We start from the raw sequence: 23,737 nt of genomic DNA on the forward strand, positions 1-23,737 counted from the left end.
ATTCCCTTTCAGTACAGCTCCCACATACCAAACGCCTTAATAACTTGGAAGCTTTTAATGAATCTTAAATATATATACCTTCTAGTTCAGATGGGATTATACACATATTCACTGACTGCCTGCAAATCCTTACAAGAGGAATTTGCTAATGTCCAAATTGCTGGGTCTTTAACTGGCCCTGTAGTTAAAAACAACAACATCTCCAAATCTGCACATTCTTCTGGACACAGTCCCAGCTGTATCTGACCTCATCTGACAGTCCCAACACTCACACAGGGTTATTTTAGTGGTTAGTTATCTAAGCAGTGATACAGGAAAGGGTGAGCACTGGAAACATATTCTCAGACTTCTATTTTATTTATATACTTTAAGTTATATTGGATTGTCACGTCCTAGACCTCCAGCACTAAAATTGTACATTTCAGCTTCTCCATGATCTAATTTCACAGAAAACAAAACTAGTGATTATTCTTCATTCTGAATGACGTGTAGGGATAGAATATAGATTCAACTCTTTCCTGTGTCCTTGCCTTTTCAAAAACAAAACAATATGGTCATTCTTATCAAGAAAACATTTTTATTAATTTATGTATTTAAAATGTTTAATTTTTTTATTTTTATAAATATATAATATATATATATATATATTTCCAATTTATTTATTTTCAGAAAAACAGTATTATTTTTTTCAGCACACCCAGTGCTCCATGCAAGCCGTGCCCTCTATAATACCCAACACCTGGTACCCCAACCTTCCACGACCCGCCACTTCAAACCCCTCAGACTGTTTTTCAGAGTCCATAGTCTCTCATGGTTCACCTCCCCTTCTAATTTACCCAAATTCCCTACTCTTCTCTAACGTCCCATGTCCTCTGTTATGCTCCACAAATAAGTGAAACCATATGAAAATTGACTCTCTCTGCATGAATTGTTTCACTCAGCATAATCTCTTCCAGTCCCGTCCATGTTGCTACAAAAGTTGGGTATTCATCCTTTCTGATGGAGGCATAATACTCCATAGTGTATATGGACCACACCTTCCTTATCCATTCATCCGTTGAAGGGCATCTTGGTTCTTTCCATAGTTTGGCGACTGTGGCCATTGCTGCTATAAACATTGGGGTACAGATGGCCCTTCTTTTCACGACATCTGTGTCTTTGGGGTAAATACCCAGGAGTGCAATTGCAGGGTCATAGGGAAGCTCTATTTTTAATTTCTTGAGGAATCTCCACACTGTTCTCCAAAGAGGCTGCACCAACTTGCATTCCCACCAACAGTGGAAGAGGGTTCCCCTTTCTCCACATCCTCTCCAACACATGTTGTTTCCTGTTTTGTTAATTTTGGCCATTCTAACTGGTGTAAGGTGATATCTCAATGTGGTTTTAATTTGAATCTCCCTGAGGGCTAATGATGATGAGCATTTTTTCATGTGTCTGATAGCCATTTGTATGTCTTAATTGGAGAAGTGTCTGTTCATATCTTCTGCCCATTTTTTGATGTGTTTGTCTGTTTCATGTGGGTTGAGTTTGAGGAGTTCATTATAGATCCTGGATATCAACCTTTTGTCTGTACTGTCATTTGCAAATATCTTCTCCCATTCCGTGGGTTGCCTCTTTGTTTTGTTGACTGTTTCCTTTGCTGTGCAGAAGCTTTTGATTTTGATGAAGTCCCAGAAGTTTATTTTCGCTTTTGTTTCCTTTGCCTTTGGAGACGTATCTTGAAAGAAGTTGTTGTGGCTGATATCAAAGAGATTACTGCCTATGTTCTCCTCTAAGATTCTGATGGATTCCTGTCTCACATTGAGGTCTTTTATCCATTTTGAGTTGATCTTTGTGTACGGTGTAAGAGAATGGTCAAGTTTCATTCTTCTACATATAGCTGTCCAGTTTTCCCAGCACCAATAATTGAAGAGACTGTCTTTTTTCTACTATATATTTTTCCCTGTTTTGTCAAAGATTAATTGACCATAGAGTTGAGGGTCTCTACTCTGTTCCACTGGTCTATGTGTCTGTTTTTATGCCAGTACCATGCTGTCTTGGTGATCACAGCTTTGTAATAAAGGTTGAAATCAGGTAAGGTGATGCCGCCAGCTTTATTTTTGTTTTTCAACATTTCCTTAGCGATTCGGGGTCTCTTCTGATTCCATAAAAATTTTAGGATTATTTGCTCCAGCTCTTTGAAGAATGCTGGTGGAATTTTGATCAGAATGGCATTAAAAGTATAGATTGCTCTAGGCACTATAGACATTTTAACATTGTTTATTCTTCCGATCAAAGAGCATGGAATGGTCTTCCATCTATTTGTGTCTTCTTCAATTTATTTCATGAGTGTTCTGTAGTTCCTCAAGTACAGATCCTTTACCTCTTTAGTTAGGTTTATTCCCAGGTATCTTATGGTTCTTGGTGCTATAGTAAATGGAATCGATTCTCTAATTTCCCTTTCTGTATTTTCATTGTTAGTGTATAAGAAAGCCACTGATTTCTGCACATTGACTTTGTATCCTGCCACGTTGCTGAATTGATGTATGAGTTCTAGTAGTTTGGGGGTGGAGTCTTTTCGGTTTTCCATATAGAGAATCATGTCATCTGCGAAGAGAGAGAGTTTGGCTTCTTCATTACCTATTTGGATACCATTTATTTCTCTCTGTTGTCTGATTGCTGTTGCTAGGACTTCTAATACTATGTTGAACAAGAGTGGTGAAAGTGGGCATCCTTGTCTTGTTCCTGATCTCAATGGGAAGGCTGCAAGCTTTTTCCCATTGAGGATGATATTTGCTGTGGGTCTTTCATAGATAGATTTGATGAGGTTCAGGAATGTTCCCTCTATCCCTATACTTTGAAGCATTTTAATCAGGAACGGATGCTGGATTTTGTCAAATGCTTTTTCTGCATCAATTGAGAGGACCATGTGGTTCTTCTCTCTTCTCATATTAATTTGTTGTATCACATTGATTGATTTGCGAATGTTGAACCATCCTTGTAGCCCAGGGATGAATTCCACCTGATTATGGTGGATAATCATTTTAATGTGCTGTTGGATCCTGTTGGCTAGGATCTTGTTGAGAATCTTAGCATCCATATTCATCAGTGATATTGGTCTGAAATTCTCCTTTTTGGTAGGGTCCTTGCCTGGTTTGGGGATCAAGGTAATGCTGGCTTCATAGAAAGAGTCTGGAAGTTTTCCTTCTGCTTCAATTTTTTGAAACAGCTTCAGGAGAATAGGTGTTATTTCTTCTTTGAAGGTTTGGTAGAATTCCCCAGGGAATCCGTCAGGTCCTGGGCTCTTGTTTTTTGGGAGGATTTTGATCACTGATTCAATCTCGTTATTACATATCGGTTTATTTTCAGGTTGTCGATTTCTTCCTGGCTCAATGTTGGTAGTTTATATTGTTCCAGGAATGCATCCATTTCATCTATGTTGCTAAGCTTATTGGCATATAACTGTTCGTAATAACTTCTGATGATTGTTTCTACTTCCTTGGTGTTAGTTGTGATCTCTCCCTTTTCATTCATAATTTTGTGAATTTGGGCTTTCTCTCTTTTCTTTTGGATTAGTGTAGCCAGTGGCTTATTTATCTTATTGATTCTTTCAAAAAACCAGCTTCTAGTTTTATTGATACATTCTACTGTATCTCTGGGTTCTCCCTCATTGATCTCAGCTCTAACCCTTCTTATGTGTGGAGTTGGTTTGATTTCTTGTTGATCCTCCAGTTCTTTAAGGTGTAGAGACAGCTGGTGTGTTCTGGATTTTTCAATTTTTTTGAGCGAGGCTTGGATGGCTATATATTTTCACCTTAGGACCGCCTTTGCTGTATCCCATAGGTTTTGGACGGAAGTGTCTTCATTCTCATTGGTTTCCATGAATTGTTTCAGTTCTTCTTTGATCTCCTGGTTGATTCAAGCATTCTTAAGCAACGTGGTCTTTAGCTTCCAGGTGTTTGAGTTCCTTCGGAACTTTTCCTTGTGATTGAGCTCCAGTTTCAAAGCATTGTGATCTGAGAATATGCAGGGAATAATCTCAGTCTTTTGGTATCGGTTGAGTCCTGATTTGTGACCCAGTATGTGGTCTATTCTGGAGAAGGTTCCGTGTGCACTTGAGAAGATTGAGTATTCTATTCTTTTAGGGTGGAATGTTCTGTATATATCTATGAGGTCCATCTGGTCCAATGTGTCATTCAATGCTCTTGTTTCTTTATTGATTTTCTGCTTCGATGATCTGTCTAATTCTGAAAGAGGTGTGTTAAGATCTCCTACGATTAGTGTATTCATATCAATATGACTCTTTATCTTGATTAACAGTTTTCTTAAGTAATTGGCTGCTCCCATATTGGGAGCATAGATATTTACAATTGTTAGTTCATCTTGGTGGATAGCCCCTTTATGGATTATGTAGTGTCCTTCTGTATCTCTGACTACAGTCTTTAGTTTGCAGTCTAGTTTATCTGATATGAGAATCGCTACCCCAGCCTTCTTTTGAGTCCCTTTGGCATGAAAGATGCTTCTCCACCCCTTCACTTTCAGTCTGCGTGTATCTTTAGGTTCAAATGGGTCTCTTGTACACAGCATATGGATGAGTCCTATCATTTTATCCAATCTACAACCCTGTGCCGTTTTATGGGTGCACTTAGGCCATTCACATTGAGAGTGATTATTGATAGATACTTTTTTATTGACATCGAGTTACCTTTGAAGTCTTTCTTTCTGTAGACTGTCTCTATATTTCTGTTCAATGCTATTCTTGGGATTTTTCCTCTTTTATAGAGCCCCCCTTAATATTTCCTGCAGTATTGGCTTGGTGGTTGCATAGTCTTTTAAGCCTTGCCGGTCTTGGAAACTCTTTATCTCTCCATCCATTTTGAATGTCAGTCTTGCTGGATAAAGTATTCTTGGCTGCATGTTCTTCTCATTTAGTGCCCTGAATATATCTTGCCAGACTCTTCTGGCTTGCCAGGTCTCTCTGGACAGGTCTGACGTTATTCTGATGGGCTTCCCTCTGTAAGTAAGGAGCCTCTTTGCCCTGGGGGCTTTCAAGAGATTATACCTACAATTATAATTTCTCAATTTGACTATCAGGTGTCGTGATGTTTTTTTGGAGTGTATAATCTTGGGTGGAGACCTTTCAGCCTCTAGTACATGAACACTGGTTTCATTCACGAGATTCGGAAAATTTTCATGAAGGACTTGTTCCACGATATCTTCTAGATTTCTTTCTTTCTCCTCCCCTTCAGGAATTCCAATAATTCTGACGTTGGAACGCTTCATGGCATCATTTATTTCCCTGATTCTGCTTTCGTGTGATCTAAGCTGTTTGTTCCATGCTTCCTCCTGATCCTTTCTCTCGATCTGTTTGTCTTCCAGATCACTAATTCTATCTTCTGTCTCAGTTATCCTAGCTTTGAGAGAGTTTAGATTAGATTGGAACTCATTGAGCATGTTGTGGACCTCCTCCCTAGTAGCTTTAAGCTCCGCCCTAACATTGTGAACATCCTGTCTGGTCGCTTTCAGTTTGGCCCTAATCAATTCTGTTTGGTCATCCATGGCTTTCTCCAACCTAGCTATTGCCTGGATACTTGTTAGCCTGAATTCTCTTTCCGACATATTGTCTATGTTGATAGCCTTTAGCTCTGTTGAAGAAGGTCCATGATCTGTATTTTTCTTCTGTTGGGCATTCCACCTCCTAGTCATTTTGGTGGGAGAAGACTGAACAGATGTAGCTGGATGTATCAACTCTGGTGCAGTCAAGGTGCACCCTGGAACAATCTGATCAATCAGGATTCCCCACCCATATGAGAGACAAAAGAAAAGAAAAAGGAAAAGAATAATAGGAAAAGAAATAAAAGAAGAAGAAAAAAGATAAAATAGAGAGAGAGAGACAGGAAAGAAAGGGAAGATGAAAGAGAAGGTTCAGCCCAGATGGGCCCCAAGGTAAGATTTATGAAGTAGACAAACAAAAAGAGATAGAAAGACTGATACAATTTTATGGCAAGAGAAAGAAGAAAAGAAAAAATATATATATATATGCAAATAAAGAAAGAACCTCCTCAAAAAGAACCACAAGTGTAAAATTTATATGCTATCAGGACAAACACAAAAAACACAGAAACACTGTTGAAGAAGATGGGAGAGTTCTTATAAATTCTCAGTGTGTGCGAGGAAGGTTGTTTTTGATTCTTTGGATGTATCTTGATATCTTTGTTAAACGGCTCAACTTTCCTAAGATAAAGGGATTAAAAATTGGTTTGCCTATAGGGGTAGTATTGATTGGGGAAAGGGGATTACTTTGAAGTTAACTCTATATGAATATTAGAGGATAAGAATAAAAAGGAATATACTAGACTAAACTAAACTAAAATTTTAAAAAAAGGAATTCAAAAAATAAAAATGCAAAAGGAAAACGTAGGTGTATGTATCAAAAAGTTCAGGTTAGAAAGGTATTATTGAATTTGATGTACTGTGCAGCTCGCTGTGGTGGTAAATAGGTTAAAAAAATTTTCAATGTGTAAAAAAAATATATATATATATATATATATATATATATATATATATATATGAACCGGAATAGTGGAAACGAGTGAATAATACAAGTTTTCCTATGAAGTAGTGGTGGTTCTCTTGTAGTCCTTTTTTTTTTTTTTCCTTTCTTGGTTTGTTTTCTGGGGGAGGGGCCTGCCACGTGGGTTGTGAGTCAATGATGTTTCCTGAGTTGAGTCCCCCCGCCCCCCTCAAGGGGGTGGGCTCTGGGGAAACTGTTTTTTTTTTCGGGCTTTTGTTCTCTGGCGGTTTTTTTTTTTTTTTTTTTTGCTTGTTCACTTTTTTTCCTCTCACCTTGACCGCCTTTGATGGTTTTTGTAGTATTAAAAGTAATCAAACCGCACCCTGATCTCCGTCTCAGAGAGAAGCCTCAGTCTGGGTGCAGAAGCTGAATAAATTCCCCCTTGGACGCTGGCAGTGCAGGTTCCAAGTTGCAGACCCTGAGGGCGCAGGATCTTTTGCTCATCCTCAAAGCCGAGGCAGTGGCGGCTGTCTGGGTGCTCCTGACCGCCAGAGAGGTTCCAAGCAGCGATCGCACACTGAGATTTTGCCGCTGGCCCGGGCTGGGAGTGCCCAGCTTGCGCACACCTCTTTTCAGAGGCGGCTGTGGGTCGGGTGCATGTCTGGGGCACTGCGAACGGGGCGCTGGTCCATAAGCCGCAGGCTGGGCTTTTGCGCGCCTCTGTCCGGGGAAGAGTTTCGCGCGCGCGCCGCTTAGACTTTGAAACAATGGCACAGGTCAAGAAGCGCCCCCGGGGCCTTAGTAACCGAGAGCTCGAGGGACGTGCGCTCAAGCTTTGTGGTAGGGCTAGCGCGCGTTCTGCAGACCGGCGCAGCTCGCATCCCCTCACAGGAGCCGGAACCCACGCACTCTGTGGCGCGCTGGTGGCTTAGGGACCAGGAGCTGGTTTTCTCCGCAGCACTCTCTCTGCCTCCATGCTGGGGAGGCCGTCTGGGACTGGGGACTTAAGCCCCTTTCCCTAGCCATCCCGATTCCCACAATTTCCCCCCGCAATCCTTTGCTCTTTTGGAGTGTTTTCAACCAGTCTCCAAGTTAATGCTGGTCCCCAGACGCAGGGCACTCTCGCTCGTATTGGGATATTACTTTCCCACTGGTCGCCTCAGGTGGCTCCCTCCCCCTTTTGTTTATCTTCTGATATCATTCTGCCATTCCCATTCCGCTTTACCTGCTCACTGGTGTCTTCTGCCCCTGTAGAGATCCAGATGTGTATAATTCTGATCTCAGGCTGATTTCATGGGTGATCGGAGTTCTTTGGTAGGTAATCAGCTCACTTTGGGGTACCAGCTGAAAAGACGCCTCTTCCTAGTACCCCGCCATCTTTATCTGTAGATATTTCAAGGACTCTTGGATATTCATGCACGCGACCTGGAGCTTCATTTGCAAGAGTACCTCAAGTCTCATGAAAGAAAATGTGAAGGGGATTTTAGTAGTATATTTACAATGTCCTGGAACCCTCCAAAGTAAGAACCTTGCACAAAAGAAGTAGAAGTCTTCCAGGATCTTGAGCCACACAACAGGCACAGTCTTGAAAACTCAGGGAACTCTTTCTATATTAAAAATGGAAAGAAAGAAAAAGAAACAAACAAACAACAGTAGAATTTTGTGATACAGTTTCAGATTTGGTTAAGAAATGTTAATGCAATTGCACAGTTTCTGGATTTGGCAGACACTTCCTGACAGAGGGAGCTGTGAACCTGAAAGAGGAAGGCTAACTTTCAGGGTGCAAAAGAATTATGGTTGACTGGAAAAATTTCTTCTGTCCAGCACAGAAATCACCGTGACTCTTACTTTAGCGTTTGAGGTTTGGTGGAAAATGCAGAATTTTCTATATAATACAACTTAGGCTACAGCTGGACCAGGGAGAAGTGGCCACAGTATGACCGAATCTCCTTCAGGAAAACAGAGACCTCTCTCCTTTCTGATAAATTCCTCATTATCAGGGGAAAGTAAAAGGACATAAAATGTCCCCAGACAAAATTCCAGTAAAATTTAAATTGAATAATATCAAGGACCAAATACATCTGTGACTGTAATTCTAATCCTGGTGTTTTTCTGTAATAAATACAACCTCAGAAGTGAATTTATATTTTAAAACTATCAAAGCAATTAGTTTCATAATATGAAACAAAAAAAAATCTGTGCAAAATGGATGCTTTAGAGAAGGTAGGATTGGAGAATTCCAGCAGAATTTGCTCAGCAAACTCTTTCATGTGCTCACGGTTTAAAACAAGAAATAAAATCCAAACATAACAATTGGTATCATTCAGTCGTGGATTAAGCACCTTTGATGCATCTGCACCATGCTAGGTGCTAAGAACACACAAATGACTTAGATGCTTTTTCTGCCTCTAAAAGGAAAATTGAATCTTGATATTAACTGTTCTCATTGTAGTCATTACCTGAAATTTGATCTGTAGTTAAGACACACACTGCATGCACAAGTTTTTCCTGTTTTTATTTGTATTTTTAAGACATATCAGACACCAGGGAAATATTGCCACCAGAGATTTTTATGTGTTTTAGAAAATTCTGTCCCAAACACTCATACACACCACCAGAGAAAATTTAGGGAATTTTGGTTAGAGATTCACAAATGATAGAATCAAGTCTCAGCTTTTCAAGTTTGCATATCTTCCCACTTTGTACTGGGAATGCGTGCAATTGTTTTCTAAAGACGACAATTGAGTTTTGTATGTTAGGGTAGAGGGGAGAGAGGTGGGGTCCCATTTCTTGCTTGTCTAGTACCAAACATTTATCTTGGTAATAAAATTTCATTTTTTCCCATGTATTCACTTCCTGAAAGTAGAAGATGAAAAAAAAATTCTCCGTCATAAACAAATTAAATAGCATGGCAGAAGTTTAAAGAGCACCTTTTTTAGATCTACTTTAAAGCCCCATGTTGAGAACAAAGGCTAACTTATAATGACATATCTCAAGTGATGGACTAATTCTAGAGATAATCCCCAACCTGTACAACAAATCTCTGTTAATATTCTTAGGTATTTAAGTGAATGGAAATCCATATAATAGTGATTGGACTGGAATGTTAATCTCCTGTCACTCTAATCCAATTTAAGAAAACTAAACTCAAGAATAACAAAAATCACTCAGCCCTACCCTTCTGATTTTTTAACCTCGAGAGAAATTGCAGAGGCTGTAAAGTAAGAATGATGGAAATGTTTACTGTGGTTATTCTTTGTCACTTCAATTTGTATTTTTCTCAGCCTGAAAAATCTGTCCAAATGGGGAATTTTCCATAATCTCCAAATCTCACAATGGTGTCGTCACCAGAAGAAGCACATAAACTTAAATCGGTTTGTTTAATCTCATAGCCTGAATGTAGAGTTAAACTGTGGGTAAGGACTCACCAAACAAATAGGATTTACTTCAAAAATTTCAAGACATTTGTGAAGACACTCTTTCACATAGTAACAGAAGTACATCATCTGAAAAGTGAGCTAACAAAGAGTATTTTAATTGGTTTTTTACTTCCTAGTTCAGAGGATAGGTATCAGAAGATGCATAAACTATAGAAGTAAAATGTAAGAAAAGGAAGCTCCAAAATAACTGTTACATCTTGAAAAATATCACCTTTTAAAAAATATTTTATTTATTTATTTGACAGAAAGGGAGAGAACGAGAGGGGAGAGGGTAAGAGGGAGAAGCAGACTCCCCACTGAGCAGGAGCCCAATGTGGCGCACAATGCGGGGCTCCACCCAGGGACTTCAGGATCATGACCTGGGCCGAAGGCAGACACTTAAACAACTGGGCCACCCAGACACACCTCACCTTCTTGATTCAATAGAGCTTTGGTAGTGGCAGGAAATAAGATGTTGGGGGTAGTCAAAAGAAAAAAAAAAGGCAGATTAAGGGGATTTTGGAGAGAGGCCACTTTTGTTTTCCTTTTGTGGTCCCTCCTCCTCTTCGTCACCACTGGATGTTAGAGGGTCACAGTGCTCAGTTCTGGCTTCTCTCTCTGCATACTCTTTTTCTGGGAGTTATCAGTCTTATGGCAATAAATGTTATCTATAGTCCCAGTTTCCCATATTGCTATATTCATCCCTGACCTATCCCTGGAATTTCTGGATTTATATTCCTTTTGCTTACTTGACATCTCTACTTGGATTTCTCATGAGTAGCTCATATTTAACTTTACCTCTTACCCCACACACACTTTCTGTTTCAATCCTGCAAATATCAGTAAATGGCAATAACATCCACCTAGTTTTTTCAAACCAGAAACCTTAAAGTTTCCTTAATATTTTCTTCCCTACTAATTCAAATGCATAATCCATCAATAAGTACTGCTAGTTTTAATTTCTATATCTATATCTATCTATCTATATACATATATCAAACACATTCATTTTGCTTTATCTCTACTATAACCAGCATTGTTTAGGCTACCATCATGTGTCTTGGAGACCTCTGCTACAGCTTCCTGAATGGTCTTTGTTCTTCTTTCTTTCCCCCTCTTATCATTGTTACACATGGAAGTCAGAGAGGTCTTTTAAAAATATAAAATTATATTGCACTGCTCTATTGATTAAACCCTTTTCTGGCTTTTCTGCACACTTAGGATGAAATATAAATTAAAAACTATGACTAGGATGCATGGGTGTCTAAGTTGGTTAAGCGTCTGTCTTTGGCTCAGGTCATGATCCCAGGGTCCTGGGATCAAGCACCACATCCCCACTTGGGGCTCTCTGCTCAGTGGGGTGTCTGCTCCTGCTTCTCCCTCTCCCTCTATCTCAACCCCTGCTCATGCTTGCACACATGATCTCTCTTTCTCTCTGAAATAAATAAACATGAAAGGACCTCTTCCCCCTTCCCCTTGCTTAAACAACCCTCCTTTGTTTTAATGGCCCTATGGCTAAAAAAGGCAACAGCATGTTGCAAAAGTGATAAGTAAACTTGCTTAAAGATATGCTGGGAGACCAGCCTCCTAGCCACGTTCGCCTAGTCACATAGGCAGGATGCTTCTCTGCTGAGTAATGAAGACCTTGTATCCCCCTTCCCGCGCGTGCCAAGTATGCCTTTACATTCAAACCAGCCAATGAGAACCTTGTATCCCCCTTCCCGCGCACGCCAAGTATGCCTTTACATTCAAACCAGCCAATGAGAACCTTGTAACTATGCTTCTGCTTCTGTACGAACGCTTCCGCTTCCTGAAACTCCATAAAAAGGCCCTGAACAAAGGGCTGGCGCGTGAGTCCTCCTAAGACTTGATCGCCCGCAGATACCTGTGACTACTCAATAAACCTCGTGCTGTTTGCATCTGATCTGTGGCCTCGGCTCGGTTTTTGGGTCCTGGGGTCTCCTCCTGAGGAGAGGTCCATTCCGGGGTGCTTGAAACCTGGGGGGATCTTTCAAACAGAATCTTAAAAAAAACCCACAGCCTCTAAGGCTTTAAATAGTCTCTAACTTGCTTTCAGCCACTCTCCTCATCACTCATTTTTCTCCAGTTATACAAGCCTCCCTTCACTTCACTGAAGATGTAAGACTCTTCCCCATTTGGGTCTTTCATATATGCTCATCCTTCCATCTAGAATAGCCTCCACTCTTATTTGCATGGGTGGGTTATTATCATTCTTTAGGACTCCCCTTAAATGTTAACTCCTCAGCCACACCTTCCCTGATATTGTTTCATAACATCAGGCTCTCATGATACTCCATCACCCATATGTATTAATTTCCTTCACAGAAGTTATTGGTTTAATTATACAATTCTTTGATTCTTTATTTTGTCTCTCCTACTGAAATGTAAACTCCATAAACTCAGGCACCATATTTGTTTTATTTACCAGCATATATTCATAATGTAATAGGTTCTTAATAATTATTAAGAAACAAATTAATAAACCAGGACTAGACTTTAATCCAGAATTCTTTCAACTATGTTATTTATATTTCAGTCCTGTCTAGGTTCATAACCTAGGCACTTAACTACCATGCTATACTCTCTAAATGTGAATATTATATTAGCTATAAGACTGTAGTTATCAATATGGTCTGGAGTATTCAGGAATAATTTCCTTAAAGTTTGAAATTGTTCTGTCTGGGTCACTTGGAATTGACCTCATTCCAGTAAGTAATCTTCCTTAAAGTTTTGTTTGTTCTCTTCGTTATAAACCTCCTTTTGGTAGGAAGCCATGATTGCATACTCATACCTAAAACAAGATATAGGTGTTCATTTTTTTTTATCCTGTGGAAGGGCAAAGCAAAGAGCAATGAAACTCTTCTTATAACTAACAACATGAGTAGTTAGTATCTTAAATGAGTAATTTGATTGGCAGAGATCACACAATATAACTGTTTGCTTCCCCTATTTTTGAAAATATTTTTGGGTACCTGGGTGGCTCAGTCAGCTAAACAACTTCCTTTGGCTCAGGTCATAATCCTGGGGTCCTGGGATGGAGCCCTGAGTCAGGCTTCCTTTTCAGCAGGGAGTGTACTTTTCCCTCTCTCTCTGCTCTCCCTGCTTGTTTTCTCATTCTCTCTTAAATAAATAGTCTTTTTAAAAAACTATTTTCATCTTTGTACTTTCAGCTCCTAGAAAAGGTCTTGATATTGAATAAAATTAAAAAGCCACAGTAATAATAAATAACTGATAATTTTTATGTATTGTAAATATTGCACATATTGCTTAACCCTCACAAAAACCACATGCTTTTCCAAATTAAAAAAAAAAAATCTAAGATACGGAGATACTAAATTACATGTACCACATGGTCTAACTGCAGGAAATGGAGCAAATACTTCAACATAGTTAGTCTTGCTCCACAGCCTGGGGACTTAATTACCACTCAATACTCTCTAAATATAGATTTTATAATAGTCCTTACCTGGGTGAGGGACTCTGAACTCTCAACCTAGACTTCCAGGACAATGGAATCCACATTGGTAAACACAGATAATTGATAATAACTAATATGTTAGATTTCCATAGTTTTCAATGGCTGCTAATGAACAAGTAGAATGATTGTGTTTGACTCACAGCATGGAGCCAAAGGATATCACAAGAGAAAGGAGACATTGGTTTTACATTCCAGCCTTACCACAGGCAGATGAAAGACTTCAATATAGGAAACATTCATGAGAACAAGTACCTCCTTTGCCCATCAAATTAGTGTGACTGTCAAGTTCTGATTTCAAGTCAAACTCTGAGTTGAATATATAGCAGGTGAAGGAAAAGGTGATGTATATAGAGAAAAGAAGAGGAAGTATAAGGCATTATTGACTTTAGGTAATATAATTTTTGAATCTGCCAGTCCAAAAAGCTGTGTAGTGTGTAAGTGGGATTTAGCATAATTTGTAGCAAGGCTAGATTTGAAATCCTCAGGGTACTGTATTATGCTGAGAATGATACGACAGACTTTCAATGACTTGAAACTTTCTCTACGAATTGCACCATTAGTTTCTCAATGATGTACAACTATTTGCCCTCCAGAATAATAAACTAGGAGAATTGGTCCTAGTTAAGAACTCTGCATGTTAGATCTTTTACTTTATTTCTATGCTTGAGCAGACTTTAGTACATTTATAAACAGAAAATATGGTACATTTTGAACAGAAAGAGACAATATCTTAAAAAAAATAGCACTATAGTATGTAGGAAATCACCTGACTTGAAAAATTTTAGTTTTTTGTCCTAAAATTCAAGAAATGTGCATTGTTTAGTTATAAGTACCAAATATTGTGAGGGAGCTGGTACACCACAGAGAGTAACACAAAGCCCTCCACATAGAAAATACCCAATAAATGCCAGCCATCTTCAGCTTGCATCAATGCTTTCTTTCCCTCCAGGACTTTTTACAAAACCCTAGGTGGCTCTTAGCAAAATGTAAAGCGTTTTCAGTATATTTTCATCACCTCTATATGCCATATTCATTTCTAGAATTATTCAACCTCATAACTGCCCAATTCCTGTCTAGAATTCCCTAATGCAATGCCTGCTATAACCTTTATAAACCCTATTTCATGTTCTCTATATTGTTGTTATGTTTCCATCAAACTTTACCTTGGTAAGTTTCACCTAACTAAACCACTTTTGAGCAATCTGACAAATTAAGACCCCCTTTTACAGTAATACTTTTTAAACTGAAAATGTTTAGAAATACAAAGGAATAACTTTTCTGATAAAGGAATTTCAGATATAATGGGAAAGATCAGGACAAAAGTCACATCAGTAAGATAAAAAATAAGTTTTATACTGTCATTCCCACATAAAACACCAATTTTGACATATTTATCCATGGATAAGAGTATCTTAATGACAGTGAAGTTGGTTCAGACGTTGTTGGAGAAAAAAATCTGAAATTGGATTCTTATGTCATCCTTCACCCAAGGTGGATGATAAAGAATATTGAGGCTTCCGGGGCGCCTGGGTGGCTCAGTAGGTTAAAGCCTCTGCCTCAGGTCATGATCCCAGGCTCCTGGGATCGAGCCCCGCATTGGGCTCTCTGCTTAGCAGGGAGCCTGCTTCGTCATCCCTCTCTCTCTGCCTGCCTCTTTGCCTACTTGTGATCTCTATCTGTCAAATAAAATAAAATAAAATAAAATCTTTAAAAAAAAGAATATTGAGGCTTCCAATTCACACATCAATCAATGTGATACATAACATTAACAAGAGGAAGAATAGAGGAAAGATAGCAGAGAAGTAGGAGGACCCTATGCTTGTCTCATCTCTGGAACACAGCTAGATAAATATCAAATCATTCTGAACACCCAAGAAATTGATCTGAGGACTGACCAATCAAATTGCACAACTAGAGGGACAGAAGAGGCCACAACATGGAAGGTAGGAGATGTAGAGATGTAATTTGGGGGAGAAAAGGATCATGGGCATTATGGAGGAAAGACAGCCCTGATCACAGAGAGAGGTGAGACTGGGTGGGGGAGCAGTGGTGGGGAAAAGCAGGAAGGAGACAGAGAGAGAGAGAGAGAGCAGAGGATTCCATAAAGAAAACATACTCCCAAAGCCACTGACTGAGATAATGAGAAGGGCTGTCATTCAGAATAGAAGGAGACATAAAGAAGTTCCCAGAGAAACAAAATTGAAAGGAGTTTGTGGCCACTATGTCAGCCTAATAAGAAATATTAAAGGGGACTCTTTGGCTAAGAAAGAAAAACAAAAAACTAGAAAAGAACAGAGGAAATCTTCAGAAACAATGAGTTATAGAGTAATACAATGGCACTAAATTCATATCTATCAATAATCACTTTGAATGTAAATGGAGTAAATGTTCCAATCAAAAGACATAGGCTATCAGAATGGATTAAAAAAAAAAAAACAAGACCCATTAAGGCTCAGTAAGTTAAGCATCTGCCATTGGCTCAGGTCCTGATCCCAGGGTCCTGGGATCAAGCTCTGCACTGGGATCCCCACTCAGCAGGGAGTCTGTTTCTTCTTCTCCCTCTGCCTCTCCCCCTGTTCATGCTCTCTCTCTCTCTCTCTCTCTCTCATGTTCCCTTTCAAATGAATAAATACACTCTTAAAAAAATAACAAATAAGAGCTATCTATATACTGCCAGCAAGACATGCATTTCAGACCTAAAGACACCTGCAGAATCAAACAAAAGGAATGGAGAACCATTTATAATGCTAATAAATGGCAAAAGAAAGCCAGAGTAGCCATACTTATATCAGACAAACTAGCTGATAAGCCAGACTGTAACAAGAGATGAAAGGCATTATATAATAATTAAGGGGTTTATTCATCAAGAAGATCTAACAATTCTAAACATTTATGCCCCCAAATTGAGAGCACACAAATACATAAATAAATTAATAACAAACATAAAGAAACTAATTGTTAATAATACAGTAATAGTAGGGGACTTTAATACCCACTTAGAATAGTGGATGGATCACCTAAGAAGAAAATCAACAAGGAAGCAATGGCTTTGAATGACACACTGGACCAGATGGACTTAACAGACATACTCAGAATATAGCATCCTAAAGCAGCAGAATACACATTCTTTTTGAGTAAACATGTGGCATTCCCCAGAATAGATCATATACTGAGTCACAAATCAGGTTTCAACAAATACAAAACGATTGATACCATACCGTGCTTATTTACCAACCACAGTGCTATCAAACTTGAAGTCAACCAAAAGATAAAATTCGGAAAGACCACAAATACCTAGAGGTTAAAGAATACATTACTAAAGAATGAATGGGTTAACCAGGAAAATAAAGAATAAAAAATATGTGGAAACAATGAAAAGAGGATAGTCTAAACCTATGCGATGCAGCAAAAATGCTCACAGAGGGAAGTATATTACAATATAGGCTTATTTCAAGAAACAAGAAAAATCTCAAGTACACAACTAACCTTATACATAAAGGAGTTAGAAAAAGAACAATAAATGAAACCTAAAGCCAGGAGAAGAGAAATAATAATAATAAAGATTAGAGCAGAAAATAAGTGATATAGAAACAAACAAATCTCAGTAGGAGATATCAATGAAACTAGGACCTGTTTCTTTGAAAGAATAAATAAAACTGTTAACCCCCAATCCAGACTTATCAAAAAGAAAAGAGAAAGGACCCAAGTAAATAAAATCACAAATGAGACAGGAAAGATCGCAATCAACAGCACAGAAATACAAACAATTATAAGAAAATAGGGCGATCTGGAACAAGTGGATATATTTCTAGAAACAATACACTACCAAAACTGAAACAAGAAAAAATAAAAAATTCAAGCAGACCAATAACCAGCAAAGAAATTGAATTAGTTATCAAAAATCTCCCAACATGGAGCACTGGGTGTGGTGCAAAAATAATGAATACGGTTATGCTGACAATAAAAAAAATAAATTTAAAAAAATCTCCCAACAAACAAAAGTCTAGGGCCAGATGGCTTCTCAGGGGAATTGTAACAGACATTTAAAGAAGAGTTAATACCTATTCTTCTCAAACTGTTTCCAAAAATAAAAATGGAAGAAAAGTTCCAAATTCATTCTATGAGGCCAGCATGACCTTGATTCCAAAACCAAAGACTTATCCCATCCAAAGAGGAGAATTATGGACCAATATCTCTGATGAACAGGGATGCAGATATTCTCAATAAAATACTAGCAAATTGAATCCAACAGTACATTAAAAGAATCATTCACCACAATCAAGGGGGAATTATTCTTAGGCTATAGGAGTTGTTCCATAATCAGAAATCAATCTATGTGATATAACACATTAATAAAAGGAAGGATAAAAAACGTGACCCTCTCAATAGATGCAGAAAAAGTATTTGACAAAATAGAGCATCCATTCTTGGTAAAAACCTTCAATAATGTAGGGATAGAGGGGACATACCTCAACATCGCAAAGGTCATATACAAAAGGCCCACAGCTAATACCATCCTCAGTGGTGAAAAGTTGAGAGCTTTGTCTCTCTACAGTCTTGAACAAGACAGGGATGTCCATTATCCATTGTTATTTAACATTGCACTGGAAGTCCTAGCCTCAATAATCAGAAAACAAAAAGAAATAAAAGGCATTCAAATCAGCAAGGTAGAAATTAAACTTTCACAATTTGCAGATGATATGATACTTTATGGAGAAAATCTAAAAGATGCCACCAAAAAAATCACCAAAACAGTTCCACGAAGTCAGTAAAGTTGCAGGAGACAAAATCAACATACAGAAATCTGTTGCATTTCTATACACCAGTAATGAAGCAGCAGAAAGAGAAATCAAGTAATCCATCCCATTTACAACTGCACCAAAACCAGTAAGTAAGATAGAGGAGTAAGCCTAACCAAAGACATAAAAGATTTGTACTTCGAAAACTTTAGAATACTGATGAGAGAAATTGAAGAGGAAACAAAGAAATGGAAAACCATTCCATGACCATGGATTGGAAGAAAAAATATTGTTAAAATGTCTATAGTACCTAAAGCAATCTACATATTTAATGAGATTCCTATCAAAATACCAACAACAGGGGCACCTGGGTGGCTCAGTGGGTTAAGCCGCTGCCTTCGGCTCAGGTCATGATCTCGGGGTCCTGGGATCGAGTCCCGCATCGGGCTCTCTGCTCAGCAGGGAGCCTGCTTCCTCCTCCTTCTCTCTCTACCTGACTCTCTGCCTACTTGTAATCTCTCTCTGTCAAATAAATAAATAAAATCTTAAAAAAAAAAGATCATTTCTAAAAAAAAAAAAATACCAACAGCAGGGGTGCCTGGGTGGCTCACTGGGTTAAGCCTCTGCCTTCAGCTCAGGTCATGATCTTGGGGTCCTGGGATCGAGCCCTGCATCAGGCTCTCTGCTCAGCAGGGAGCCTGCTTCCCCCCCCTGCCTGCCTCTGCCTATTTGTGATCTCTCTCTCTGTCAAATAAATAAAATATTTTTTTTTTAAATACCAACAGCATTCTACACAGAGCTTGAACAAATAATCCTATAACTTGTATGGAACCACAAAAGAAATCAAATAGCCAAATGGCCTTGAAAAAGGAAAGCAAAGCTGGAGTCTTCATAATTCCAGACTTCAAACTATATTACAAAGCTGTAGTGATCAAGACAGTATGGTACTGGTACAAAAACAGACACACAAATCAATGGAACAGAATAGAAAGCCCAGAAATGGACCCACATCTATATGGTCGACTAATCTTTGACAAAGGAGGAAAGAATATCCAATGGAAAAAAGGCAGTCTCTTCAACAATTGGTGTTGGGGAAACTGGACAGTGATGTGCAGAAAAATGAAACTGGACCCCTTTCTTATACCATACACAAAAAATAAAGCAAAATTAATTAAAAACCTAAACGTGAGACAAGAAACCATCAAAATCTAGGGGAGAACACAGGCAGTAATCTCACTGATCTCAGCTGTAGCAACTTCTTACTAGATACATCTCCTGAGGCAAGGGGGGGAAAAAAGCAAAAATGAACTATTGGGACTTCATCTAGATAAAAAGCTTCTGCACAGTGAAGGAGACAATCAACAAAACAAAAAGGCAGCCACAGAATGGAAGAAGATATTTGCACATGACATATCTGATTAAGGGTTAGTATCAAAAATCTATTTAAAAATTTTATTAGGACGCCTGGGTGGCTCAGTGGGTTAGGCCGCTGCCTTCGGCTCAGGTCATGATCTCAGGGTCCTGGGATCAAGTTTCACATCGGGCTCCCTGCTCGGCAGGGAGCCTGATTCCCTCTCTCTCTCTCTCTCTGCCTGCCTCTCCATCTGCTTGTGATTTCTCTCTGTCAAATAAATAAATAAAATCTTTAAAAAAATAAAAACTAAAAAAATAAATAAAAATTTTTATTAAACACAATACCCAAAAATAAACAAATAATCCAGTTAAGAAATTGGCAGGATACATAAATAGACTTATTTTTTTTCCACAGAAGACATCCAGATGACTAACAAACACATGAAAAGATGTTCAACATCACTCATCATTAGGGAAATACAAATCAAAAAACTATGATAAGATACCACTTCAAGCTTGTCAGAATGGCTAAAATTAACAACACAGGAAACAAGTGTTGGTGCAGATGTAGAGGAAAGGGAACCCTCTTACACTTTTGGTGGGAATGCAATCTAGTGGAGCCATTGTGGGAAAACAGTTTGCAGGTTCCTCAAAACGTTAAAAATAGAACTAAGTATATTTCAACAATTTTACTATGTGGTATTTAACTAAGGTACAAAAATACTGATTCAAATGTATACAAGCACCCACATGTTTATTGCAAAATTATCAACAATAGCCAAATTATGGAAACAACCCAAATATCCATCAATTAATGAAGGTATAAAGAAGGTATGTTATTTGTTTGTGTACCCCCCCACACACATACACACACACACACACACACACACACACACAATGGAACATTAATCATCCATCAAAAGAATGAAATCTTTCCATTTTCAGTGATGTGGATGGAGCTGCAGTATATTATGCTAAGTGAAATAAATCAGTCACAGAAAGACAAATACCATATGATTTCTCTGATTTGTAGAGTTTAAGAAACAAAACAGATGAACATAGAGGGGAAAAAGAGAGGGAAGCAAACCATAAAAGAGAATCTTAACTATAGAAAATAAACTGAAGGTTGTTGGATTGGAGGTGGGTGGGAGGATGGGCTAAAGGGGTAATGGTTATTAAGGAGGGCACTTGCTGTAATGAGCATTGGGTGCTGTACATAAGTGATGAACCACTAAATTCTACTCCTGAAACTAATATTACACTGTATGTTAAATAGATAGAATTTAAATAAAAACTTAAAACATAAAAAGAAAAAAAATAAGTATAAAAAACATCTGATCATCTTGGTGGATGTAGGGAAAGCATTTGACAAAGTGCAACATCATTCATGATGAAAACTCTCAACCAAATAGGTTTAGAGGGAACATATCTCAATGTAATGAAGATGTTGTGGGAACACAAACTGGTGCAACCACTCTGGAAAACAATATGGAGTTTCCTCAAACAGTTTAAAAGTTAAAAAACATACAGCCCAGGGGGTGGGAGGTTGGGGTACCAGGTGGTGGGTATTATAGAGGGCATGGCTTGCATGGAGCACTGGGTGTGGTGAAAAAATAATGAATACAGTTTTTCTGAAAATAAATAAATTGGAACAAACAAACAAACAAACATACAGCCCTATAGTATAGCAATTGCACATTTGGGTATTTACCCAAAGAATAATTTTAAAATAACCACTAATTTGAAAGGATATATGCACTCCTTCCAAATTATGGAAGCAGCCCAAGTGCCCATCAATAGGTGAATGGACAAAGAAGAAGTGGCATATTACATACAAAATATATATTATTTATATATAAATGGAATATTATATATAATATATTGCATATTATATATAATGGAATATTACATAGCCATAAACAGAATGAAATATTGCCATTTGCAACAACATGTATGGAGCTAGAGAGCCTGATCGTATGCAAAGTAAGTTAGAAAAAGATAAATATCATATGATTGCACTTATATAGAGAGTTTTATTTAAGATTTTATTTATTTATTTGAGAGAAAGAAAATGAGAGAGAGATTATGAGAGGGGCTAGGGGCAGAGGGAGAGGGAGAAGCAGACTCCCCACTGAGCACGGAGCTCGATGCAAGACTTGATCCCAAGACTCCAGGTTCATGACCTGAGCTGAAGACAGTTGCTTACCCAGCTGAGCCACCCAGGTGGAGTTTAAGAAAAAATGAAAAAATGAGCCAAAGAGAGATAATCAAGAACAGACCCTTAACTATAAAGAGCACACTGATGGCTACCAGAGGGAGGGTGGTGTGGGATGGACAAAATAGGTGATGGGGATTAAAGCATACATTTATCATGATGAACACTGACGAATGTATAGAATTGATGAAGCACTATACTGTGTACCTGAAGCTAACATAAAACTGTATGTTAACTGTATGTAATTTGACAAAATCCAACATCCGTTCCTGATTAAAATGCTTCAAAGTATAGGGATAGAGGGAACATTCCTGAACCTCATCAAATCTATCTATGAAAGACCCACAGCAAATATCATCCTCAATGGGAAAAAGCTTGCAGCCTTCCCATTGAGATCAGGAACAAGACAAGGATGCCCACTTTCACCACTCTTGTTCAACATAGTATTAGAAGTCCTAGCAACAGCAATCAGACAACAGAGAGAAATAAAAGGTATCCAAATTGGTAATTAAGAAGCCAAACTCTCTCTCTTCGCAGATGACATGATTGTTTATATGGAAAACCCAAAAGACTCCACCCCCAAACTACTAGAACTCATACAGCAATTCAGCAACGTGGCAGGATACAAAGTCAATATGCAGAAATCAGTGGCTTTCTTAAAAACTAACAATGAAAATACAGAAAGGGAAATTAGAGAATTGATTCCATTTACTCTAGCACCAAGAACCATAAGATACCTTGGAATAAACCTACCTAAAGAGGTAAAGGATCTGTACTTGAGGAACTATAGAACACTCATGAAAGAAATTGAAGAAGACACAAAAAGATGGAAGAGCATTCCATTGGATCGGATGAATAAGCATTGTTAAAATGTCTACAGTGCCTAGAGCAATCTATACTTTTAATGCCATTCCAATCAAAATTCCACCAGCATTCTTCAAAGAGCTGGAGCAAATAATCCTAAAATTTGTATGGAATCAGAAGAGACCCCGAATCGCTAAGGAAATGTTGAAAAACAAAAATAAAGCTGGCGGCATCACCTTACCTGATTTCAACCTTTATTACAAAGCTGTGATCACCAAGACAGCATGGTACTGGCATAAAAACAGACACATAGGCCAGTGGAACAGAGTAGAGACCCTCAACTCTATGGTCAATTAATCTTTGACAAAACAGGGAAAAATATACAGTGGAAAAAAGACAGTCTCTTCAATAAATGGTGCTGGGAAAACTGGACAGCTATATGTAGAAGAATGAAACTCGACCATTCTCTTACACCGTACACAAAGATCAACTCAAAATGGATAAAAGACCTCAATGTGAGACAGGAATCCATCAGAATCTTAGAGGAGAACATAGGCAGTAATCTCTTCGATATCAGCCACAGCAACTTCTTTCAAGATACGTCTCCAAAGGCAAAGGAAACAAAAGCGAAAATAAACTTCTGGGACTTCATCAAAATCAAAAGCTTCTGCACAGCAAAGGAAACAGTCAACAAAACAAAGAGGCAACCCACGGAATGGGAGAAGATATTTGCAAAATACAGTACAGACCAAAGGTTGATATCCAGGATCTATAATGAACTCCTCAAACTCAACCCACACGAAACAGACAAACACATCAAAAAATGGGCAGAAGATATGAACAGACACTTCTCCAATCAAGACATACAAATGGCTATCCGACACAGGAAAAAATGCTCATCATCATTAGCCCTCAGGGAGATTCAAATTAAAACCACATTGAGATATCACCTTACACCAGTTAGAATGGCCAAAATTAACAAAACAGGAAACAACATGTGTTGGAGAAGATGTGGAGAAAGGGGAACCCTCTTCCACTGTTGGTGGGAATGCAAGTTGGTGCAGCCTCTTTGGAGAACAGTGTGGAGATTCCTCAAGAAATTAAAAATAGAGCTTCCCTATGACCCTGCAATTGCACTCCTGGGTATTTACCCCAAAGATACAGATGTCGTGAAAAGAAGGGCCATCTGTACCCCAATGTTTATAGCAGCAATGG

Source organism: Neovison vison, chromosome 1 (assembly GCF_020171115.1).
Source record: "Neovison vison isolate M4711 chromosome 1, ASM_NN_V1, whole genome shotgun sequence".
In the NCBI taxonomy this organism is placed as follows: domain Eukaryota; kingdom Metazoa; phylum Chordata; class Mammalia; order Carnivora; family Mustelidae; genus Neogale; species Neogale vison.